The following is a 10,000-nucleotide window of genomic DNA, read 5'->3' as shown; positions in this document are numbered from 1 at the left end:
TGTGAGAGAGAGGAATGTTTGTGTAAAATGAGAGATTTCTTAGTATTTAAGATTCTGATAACTGTTTGCTGGATGTTGTTAGAGGGAGAATATATTCTGTATCTGTTAAGTAAGTGTGTGAAAGAAATAAGTTTGGAAAGTGTATTCATTGAGTGGACGTAATGAGTACCCTTTGTGAGTGATCTGTGTGTTGAATTTGTTTTATTTTGTAAAAAATGGTGTAAGTGTTAAGAAAATTAATAGAATGTTGTCTGTTATGATGCAAAGGGACAAGAAAAAGTGATAAAGAACAGAAAATAAACAAGGTCATGATCAAATTCTTGAACATCATTTTCAGGTGCTAATAAACTGTACTAGTTGATTCAGCCAATTGACAGGGCAACATCAATAAATTTTGAGATTTGAAAGTAAAGAAATAAAGCTGCTTCAGGTAACAATCATGGAAAAAGAAGAGATCCTGGGAAATGAATCAGACCTGCTAGCGAAGACTTTGCCAAATACTTTTCAGTTTCATCTTAATGTTGTTGTTATTCCTGTGTTACTCAAGCTTTGCTGTACAAGGGTGCAGATTGTTTTCGATTATCAAGATTTGTTAACTTTAAGGGAATACTGTGTTAGGTTGAAACTGTGACACTGAACAGTTCCAATCAGAGCAGATGTTTGTATCAAGCATTCATTTTAATGAATTTTGTCATTGAGCAATTATTCAGTCTGATTGCAGTTGTATGGTTTCATATCAAAGGAAAAGGCTTACCATGTTAACTGTAGTATGAGGATTATATCTGGTATAGTATTCTACAAAATATACTTGGAATATGAATATATGATGGTTTGAGAGTGACTTTTCTTTATGTCTATTATATTTTCTAAATCTGTAACAGGCCTGTGGAGGATAAGAGTGGAAGCAGTGTTGATCAGGTCTACTTGCAATATCATAGTAGTTATCCTTGCTCTGACATCTCAACCTATTCTTTTCAGATACTGGAACAGTTTTAAGATATGATTGATTTATCCACTTATGTGTTGTATTTTTTATTCCCCCCCTTTTCTTTCTCTCTTTCTTCCAGTTACTTAAACCAGGTCCTCCCACAAAGTGGATGTACGAATAAGTTGAAAGTATGCCACAGTGGCCTCCTGTCTTAAAAATGCCAAGTGGAGGCTGACCACATTAAATAGTTGTGTAGTTAGTGTATGGTAAGTGAGGCTACAAAGGACTCTTAAAATACTGCAAAGGATCTCCAAGGTCTTCTTCAATGCAACATGTAACATGATGGCATGTTCAATAAGGAGAAAGTTTTCATTTGAATGTATGTAGATCTGTGTGATGGGGAATTATGTATTCATGACAGAGAATATGTATTTTCAGGTAAAGTTAGGAAATTGCCATTTTTTAATAGATCATTTGTAAGTCACCATTTAACTGTTTCTTAGGATATTTATATCTTTATCATTATTAATATATATATATATATTTTCGTTAGGTGTGTTGCAAAACAGAAAATACGGCAACTACAGTACCAAAGATATAAAGTTGTTAACAGGATTAGTCGAATGTATATCTTTATAAGAAACTTGGTATTGCAATGTCACCAAATGACATATCAGTCATAAAGTTTATGATTTGTTTGTTATGTATTTTATAATTGACACACACACCTTATCTCAAGTGTGTGCAGACACTTGCACAACAGAATGGACACATTAATCTTACCTACACTTATTATTTTCACTTACTTGATCACTCGCCCTTTTATTTACCACACACCTAATCATAATGATGTATTAATGAAAAAGAGTTTGCTTTCATGACTAGATATCACTCAATTATTATGCTGCATATATACTATAACAGATTTGCTTTTTATGCTTTATTAATGATGATTTGATGTGATGAATTGCATGGGGAATAAACTAACTACAGGTTACAAGACATTGTGTAGATCACATGTAATTTAAAAGAAAATAAATGTAATAGGAGCCTGATCTTGTAGGTAGCCCACAGAAAGCACAAAAGTGATAGTCACTGTAGTTTGTTAGTTAATGATTGCTAATGAGATCAAAATAAAAAAAAATGTGTTTTCTCATCTATTTTTTACATTTATTTTTTATAAGATGATTTGTAGAAATAGACTCATATTATGTATAATTTCCCTCTATCTTTCTCTCCTGAGTCCCTGACTAATTAATGTGTAAATTCTTAAAAGAATTCTCATTTGTTCTTCATATGCACTTAGTTCCAACACTGGAGGTGATAGACACTAGTATATAAGGTTTACATAAAAGTATGAATGTTTCATTCTTCAGCACATGCATTTATGGTGAAGATGCAGAATATTCACATATGAAACCAACAAACAAACAAAAAAAGAAATTGATATTGTGAACTTCAATATTCTGCATACAATTTGCAGTATAAAATACAGACATCATTAAAAAAAAGACAAAAAAAAAAAAACTATGAATGGATGGTGCTTTGTAATAGAAACATTTAATTTGTGTGTTTTGAAGGTATGTCCTTGTGCTTTTTTAATTTCTTTCATTTTTATCTAGAAAATGCTTTGTTCCTTTGTTTTCATAATATATGTGTTGATTATTGTTTTACTGAGTATTTACTTAATTTTTTGCATTACTGTGTGTATTAAGTTTTCATAATAATTTCTTCATTTGAATTATTCACCCTCCTCATCTCCCCTGCGAAGGAGAAAGAAAACTGGGAGAAAAAATCTGTAACAGGTAATGATTAAAGATGTAATTTTTTGAAATAACTATGGGTTTCCTTCATTTTTTTATATTTTCTTTCTTCTTGTTCTTGTTCTTCTTCTTTTTTTGCTTTGTTATCTTTGTTTTCTTCATCTTCTCACCTTCCGTGACCATCTCCGTCTCCCTAATTCAGTGATCTGCGATTTCCACGACTGTAGTTAAAGTTGCCTTGTGATTGTTCCACAAATAACAACTGGAAAGGGAAGGTCGTTCTCTTTCGTTCAGTGGTGCCATGTAGGGAAGATATTATGTTGCTGATCAAAAAAGAATATTGTATGCATAGAATTAGTAAAAAAAGAGAGAGAGCGAGAAAGAAAAAAAGAAAACTTACTGGTGCATTTATTATCCATTATTGGGTATCTAAAAGCAAGAATTTGTAACTGAATATCAAGTTTGGAAAAGTTACATTTTGAATTCTAGATGTTTTGGTATACATTATCTAGTCATTTTTTTCTTTAATTAATGAGTTATATCAGGTCAAGCCAACTCTGTATTTGCATATCTGTCTTTTGATAAGTCTTGGAGAATGTATTGTCTCTAAATTGATGATTTCAAAAATGTTAAATAATGAATGCTCTGGATAATTTCCAAAGATTGAAGGATCCAAAACAAAATTGATATCCTTATTTAACAGAATGTAATGTAATTGTTATATTTTAATTTTTTGGAAAGCTTTGAATAGAATTTCAGGCTATTTAGCACTTCGGATTAAATATTTAAAATCACTTGACCCAGAATAAAGTCCAAGAACTGTATTCTTTTTAAATCAAAGGTTTGTTATTGACTGCAATTACATTTTTTTTACAGTACTGAAGGATAATGAAGGACTCAGAGATTTTAACAAAATCTTCAGTGAACACATATAGGTACTTTTGCCAACAATTTTCTTGCCCAAATTGTTTTGTATTAGTTGAAACTTTATCTTTCTCTCTTAGGGAACTGCATGGAACAAATTGTTGTTTTAATAAAGAAAACACACACACACACACACACACACACACACACACACACACACACACACACACACACACACACACACACACACACACACTCACTCACTCACACTCACACTCACACTCACACTCACACTCACACTCACACTCACACTCACACTCACACTCACACTCACACTCACACTCACACTCACACTCACACTCACAATCTTATATGGCTGAAGTATAATTTTTTCTTAAAGGAAATATGTTTACTTTTAACTTGTCATAATTACAGCTCTGAATATTCATATTATCTAGTAATACTTTAACTCCAGTCTCTTGATTATATGATTATGTTAAGATATTTTTGTATAAAGCAAAACTTCTTGAAATGTTGATTAAAGCATTCCATTTGCAGAGACTGTTGAAATGGTCTGTGATTCTGTATAGAGTAAAATGCAGTTCTAGCATATTACCAGCTTGTGCATTATTTGTACGTACACTTGTAAGGCATGACCAGTGCACCCTGAAAAAACAGCAGTTGATGCTTGTGGAATTAATGCATTGTCTGAAGTTCAGCATGTGTGAAATTATGTAATGAATCTTTCATTTGATTAAGGTAACCTGAACAAAAATCTATTCATAGGGTTTTGATTAATTTCCAAGTTTTCCAAATATGTAAAACACGAAAATATGGTGCTACTCACTCTGCAGTCCTTACCACATGCTGACACTGTTGATGCTAAAGCGGATAAAGACGCACCCTCACTGCAAGCTCTTTTAGACACTGCACCGAGATAAAGACAAAAGCTATCTTGACACTATGTTAAAGGAGCATAAAACATTCCTTAAAAGTAACAGTTCTGATAAAGAGTAAGTTAAGTGTGGTATGTAGACCAAGCTTACAGTGTCCAACTCGATAGTTTTTATATAAGCCTATGTGTCATTTGGGAGAGCATTTTATATTTGGGTGCATCGGAAAGTCAATGTGATGTATAGTACCCCCATTTATCTCAGAAAATGTAAGTTATCATTCCTGTCATTCATAATAGCCTTAAAAAAGCCTCTTTGGTGGTGTGGATTTTTGAATATTTGATAAATGGTTCTACATGTCTCCCTCTTTTATTTTCCTGCTGGCTTGTCAGGTGAAAAGTCTGTAAGTTAAGAGAACTGTATGTATAAATTTACAGTTTTTGCATATTTAATTTTGAAAATAGATTATAAATTTCTTTTTCTTATGTTTTAAGAATGTCATGTTTTATGGAATTATATTGAATTTTAAAGAATAGTTTCATAATCTCTACAGTACACGTCTCCAAGAATTGTGTAATTTTGTGTTCATTTTTAAGATTACACTTCAGATTTTTGATTATGCTTTGAAATAATACCTTGACTTATTAACCTTCAAATGTAAAAGTGTGTGAGAGCTATTTGAAAAAAATCATATTCATGAGCAAATCACAGGAATAGAAAATATTGGATAAGGTTTTAAGTGGGAAAGATTGAGGTGTTTAATCATCCTATGAAATGTGCATGTTCCCAGTCCACAGAGAAACTAGGATTTGGTTTCTGATGTATATATATAAAAAAAAAAGATGACTTTATGCCTACTGTAAAGGCTTGCTGTTGATTAATGTCTCTATTAATGGGAGAGTATGATACACTGTGACATCTCGTTTAATTTTCCTACACATGACATCTTAATGTCACTTTACAGACAGCACCTCCCCCAATCCCTTGCCTGTTGTTGTCATGGGGGGTGCTTAGAAGGCGAAGACTGGAACCCAATGCTGGGGAACTCCACTGCCTTGCGACTCACTCGACTCAACTAATTTTGCATGGTCTTTTTTCCCCTCATGTTTTTTCGTTTCTGTCCCTTCCACAACCCCTTCTACTATCTATTTCCTAAGGTATGAGAGCCGTGGTGAAAGGATGAAAGGCTGACTTTGTGCCAGTCCTGAACGGCCTGAGGGAGCTATGGGCACTGAGGGGTGGACTGTTTCTCTCCCCAACATACTCTAAGCTTACGATGGCCAATAATGAAGATGTTATACCCTTATTAGGGGCATTGAGGCTTGCCCCTCCTGATTCCCTGACCCCAGGCTCTCCTTTGACTGCGGCTCAGAACACTACAACTACAACCCACTCCTCAATGCCTACTAGTACATAATCCACCCAAATCAACACTCAATCCCCAGGAGACATTTCTACTCTCCCAACATGCTCAACTTCATCACCTCTACCCCCACAACCTTCTTCATCAACTACCCCAACCTCCCTTATTACTACTTTACAGCCTTATTGTCCACCTCCCCATAACACTACCTCCCTCAACACTACTCCCTCTTCCACACGCCCCTGTCCTTCTACTACCCTCATCTCTACAAATATCTTAAATTCTCTATTTAGCCCATCCAATAGGGACTGCTTTTTCGTGATCCCTCCCACAGCTCCCTATACTGACAACACTCTTCTCTTCCAGCAATGTTTCTAGAAACAAGAAGGCAAAGTCTCTTTCCAAAGCTGACCCGATCGTTCCCGTCTCGTCACAGAAACATCTGAAAACCAAGCTATAGCATTATCAACTCTAACTGATCTCTCTGATAACCCCATTCCTGCAGAACCTCATCCAACCCTCAATACTTGCACCGGAACTGTCTCTATCTCCCCAGAAAATTGCCCTATCTATAACAAAAATTGGTCAGATTGCGGAAAAGACTTACTAGCCTGCCTCACAGACTATGATGCGACATCAGTTCAGTGCTACTCCATTCCTCCCAGAGGTCATCGTAAGAACCCCACTAACATTGCCAAAATTACTTTCCGTAGACATGACCTTCCCTTTAATGTTTACATCGGTGGAGATTCCCTCCCTGGCCAACCATATCAACAACCTCCTCGTCAGTGCCAAAATGTTGGCGTTTAGGACATCCTGCCACACATTGCCGTTCCACAGCCAGATGCCCGCTATGAGGCCAACCTGGCCATACTCGATCAAACTGCTCTGCACAATCACGCACAAGTGCCAAAAATGACAGCTCCCATAATGTATTTTATAGGAGCTGCCCCATCTACAAATTTGAGTATGAGGTGGCAACTCTTAGATTCAGACTTGGACTCACGCTACGTGAAGCCAGACAGGAAGCACGTCGACGAGGTTTTTCTCTTACTCCCTACTCCAGGTATTTCTGACGAAGATATAATCGAAACTGGCCAAGTACATCCCTTGTATTGTGAAGATATTCATTCTCAGTCATACCTTTCCTACATTTGTCAACACGAATACGGTTCACTCTCTCTCTCTCTCTCTCTCTCTCTCTCTCTCTCTCTCTCTCTCTCTCTCTCTCTCTCTCTCTCTCTCTCTCTCTATCTGTATCTCTGTATCTCTCTCTCTCTCTCTCTCTCTCTCTCTCTCTCTCTCTCTCTCTCTCTCTCTCTCTCTCTCTCTCTCTCTCTCTCTCTCTCTCTCTCTCTGTATCTCTGTATCTCTCTCTCTCTCTCTCTCTCTCTCTCTCTCTCTCTCTCTCTCTCTCTCTCTCTCTCTCTCTCTCTCTCTCCCCCCCCCTCTCTCTCTCTCTCTATCTCTGAATCTCTGTATCTCTCTATTATCTCTCTCTCTCTCTCTCTCTCTCTCTCTCTCTCTCTCTCTCTCTCTCTCTCTCTCTCTCTCTCTCTCTCTCTCTCTCTCTCTCTCTCTCTCCCCCCCCCCCCCCCTCTCTCTCTCTCTCTATCTCTGTATCTCTGTATCTCTCTATTATCTCTCTCTCTCTCTCTCTCTCTCTCTCTCTCTCTCTCTCTCTCTCTCTCTCTCTCTCTCTCTCTCTCTCTCTCTCTCTCTCTCTCTCACAAACCAGAAAAGCACACAAGGTGAAGGATAAATCATTAAAATAATCGATTTTTTCTTTTGATTAGGTTACCAGCTCTGTAAATATATTTGAGTGATAACTGTGGACAACGCATGAGATGGGGATTGTATGGGAGTGACAAGCGTAGACACAACTTGAGATTTTTTTTTCCTTTCTCCTATACACTATTGCACAGTAGAGTCGCGAGGGGGGGGGGGGCAACTTTCCATTACCCCCTTAGCCCTCCATGGAGGGGTCCCAAATAATGCCTGCCCAAAAAAGAAAAAAAGGAAAGAAAAGAAAATCTATATCTACATCTATTTACCTGCCAATCTATCAACAAATCTATATATCAACATATAACTTTTATATATATATATATGTATATAAAAAATATAGGTATAAAATACCCCCCACGCACATAAATAAAACACACACACACACACACACACACACACACACACACACACACACACACACACACACGCACGCACGCACGCACGCACGCACGCACGCACGCACGCACGCACGCACGCACGCACACACACACACACACACACACACACACACACACACACACAGAGAGAGAGAGAGAGAGAGAGAGAGAGAGAGAGATTAGGAAGGGCTCCAATCAGCTTGATGTTGTAGTAAGTCATTTTTGCATACAGCACAAGCACAACCAGCTGTGTATCAGTCTGTACGGATCCGTCAACGTAACGTCGTATACATCATCGCCCATAGATTATGTGTGTTCCTTTACCGCTAAAGTAATTTGTTTTAACACGCAGTTATGTACACTGTTTTTTGAGGTAGATGTAAAGTGCACAATCAATGTTGATTTTTTCCAAGGTGGAATGGATCGACCCTTTGGTATTTTACTAAATGGGACATTGATTTTATATTGCAGTTGTTTTTGGAAAACTGAGATACAAAGGATTCCTCTGAGCTTTGACCCCAAATACAGTGGAAAGAAATATTATTTTATCAAAAATTGATGGTAGGTTTAGTTCTGACCTCATGTTGCCTAGCCTGGCTGTTCTCGGGGCGCCTCATAGCTTCATTTTGCACTATATCCAAGCTAATTATTTCTGATTCCTTACACTGCAACAAGTGTAGTGCATGGTAATCTACAACTGGCCTTATAAAAGCCAAGTAAAACAGTCTAGCGGGCTTAACATTGATGCCATTTTCTCTTCCGATAAGAACTTTCAACGGTTTCAATATATCTCAGAGTCTCCTCTTCAGGGAAAGAATCAAGTCTGCATGATTTACGTTCACCCCGAGATATTTATACTTATGACACATGTCAAGCTCTTGTCACCTATGCGAAAAGGGGGTAGGGGTATGGTACATGGGTTGAGAGCCATTGTTTTCTCAGCGGTGATGACTAATCCACACTCATGAGCCCTTGTCGTGAGATTGTCGAGAATTCATTGCATCTTCTCTTGTGATGATGCTCTGACACATGTCATCAGCATAGCATTTAATGGATTCACCATCACCAAGTGGAATATCTGCCACCAACTCGTACATGAGGACATTGAACAACATAGGGTTGAGAACTCCTCCCTGCGGCGTCCCAAGTTCAAAAGATTATGAAGTGGAACTTCTCACTCCCCTGAACAAGACACTTGCAGATCTGTTAGAAAGATACTTTTGGATCCAGCTCTATAATTTACCCCGGATGCCAAAGCTTACTAATTGTTCTAGAATAACTTCTCTGTTTGTAATGTCAAAAGCTGACTTAAGGTCAAGAAAAACAGTATGCTTCCCAGGATTAGAGCATTGTTGTGTGCTACGGCCCGATAAAAATCCGTACAGTCTGTGAGATAATTTACCTTGTAACCTGTACCTGAGCCTGTTCAAAATTATCCTTTCTAGAACTTTGCATGCTCATGAGGTTAGTGAAATTGGGCGGTATTTATCAGCGTTTGATTTCGGTTTAGGGATGATTAGACTACGCGTCCAGGTGTCAGGCAGAATACCTTGTGATAAACTTAACCTGTACAGGTGCAAAAGGGGATTACCAGGGACCTGAGCTATAAGGCGGAGGACACTATAGGTGATTCCATCCTCAACTGGGGCGGACGCTTTTTTTTTTTTTGATAAATGCATTGTTCATTTCCCACTCAGTAATCTCAGCAAAGTCTAAAGGGTCGGTATCAGAGCATCCAATCTCAATGGCAAATTTACGTGCAATTTTAGACTGACTAAGGTGATTCTGAATAGTTGTGGGAAGTGAGCTCAATCCGGACGCCCCAGCCCATTGACTAAGGAGCGTATCTGCTTGAGCAAGAGGACCATGGAGCTACGGGGTGTTAGTTAGTTTGCCTGAGAATTGATAATTTTTCCAGACCTCAGACATTGTGGTGATATTATTAATGCTTTGTAGGAACTGTTCAAAGTGTTCAATTCTGAAATGAGTTTTTAATTCCCGTAGAGTTTTGCCAGCCTTAAGAA

General features: G+C 37.6%; 1 protein-coding gene across 1 annotated transcript in view; it reads left to right on the top strand.

Annotated features, from left to right (window-relative positions):
* LOC125035892 (Golgi apparatus protein 1-like) overlaps positions 1–4,808 on the top strand; it is a 38,001-nt gene extending 33,193 nt beyond the window's left edge. Inside the window, exon 17 of the mRNA XM_047628203.1 lies at positions 1–4,808. This exon is cut by the window's left edge and continues 302 nt beyond it. The gene's annotated coding sequence lies outside the window, so the exon portion shown is untranslated.
* Positions 4,809–10,000: the final 5,192 nt, after the last annotated feature.

The sequence above is a fragment of the Penaeus chinensis genome, chromosome 20 (genome assembly GCF_019202785.1).
Source record: "Penaeus chinensis breed Huanghai No. 1 chromosome 20, ASM1920278v2, whole genome shotgun sequence".
In the NCBI taxonomy this organism is placed as follows: domain Eukaryota; kingdom Metazoa; phylum Arthropoda; class Malacostraca; order Decapoda; family Penaeidae; genus Penaeus; species Penaeus chinensis.
Note: the sequence above shows the minus strand (reverse complement) of the source record. Positions and strands in the feature narration are given on the sequence as shown.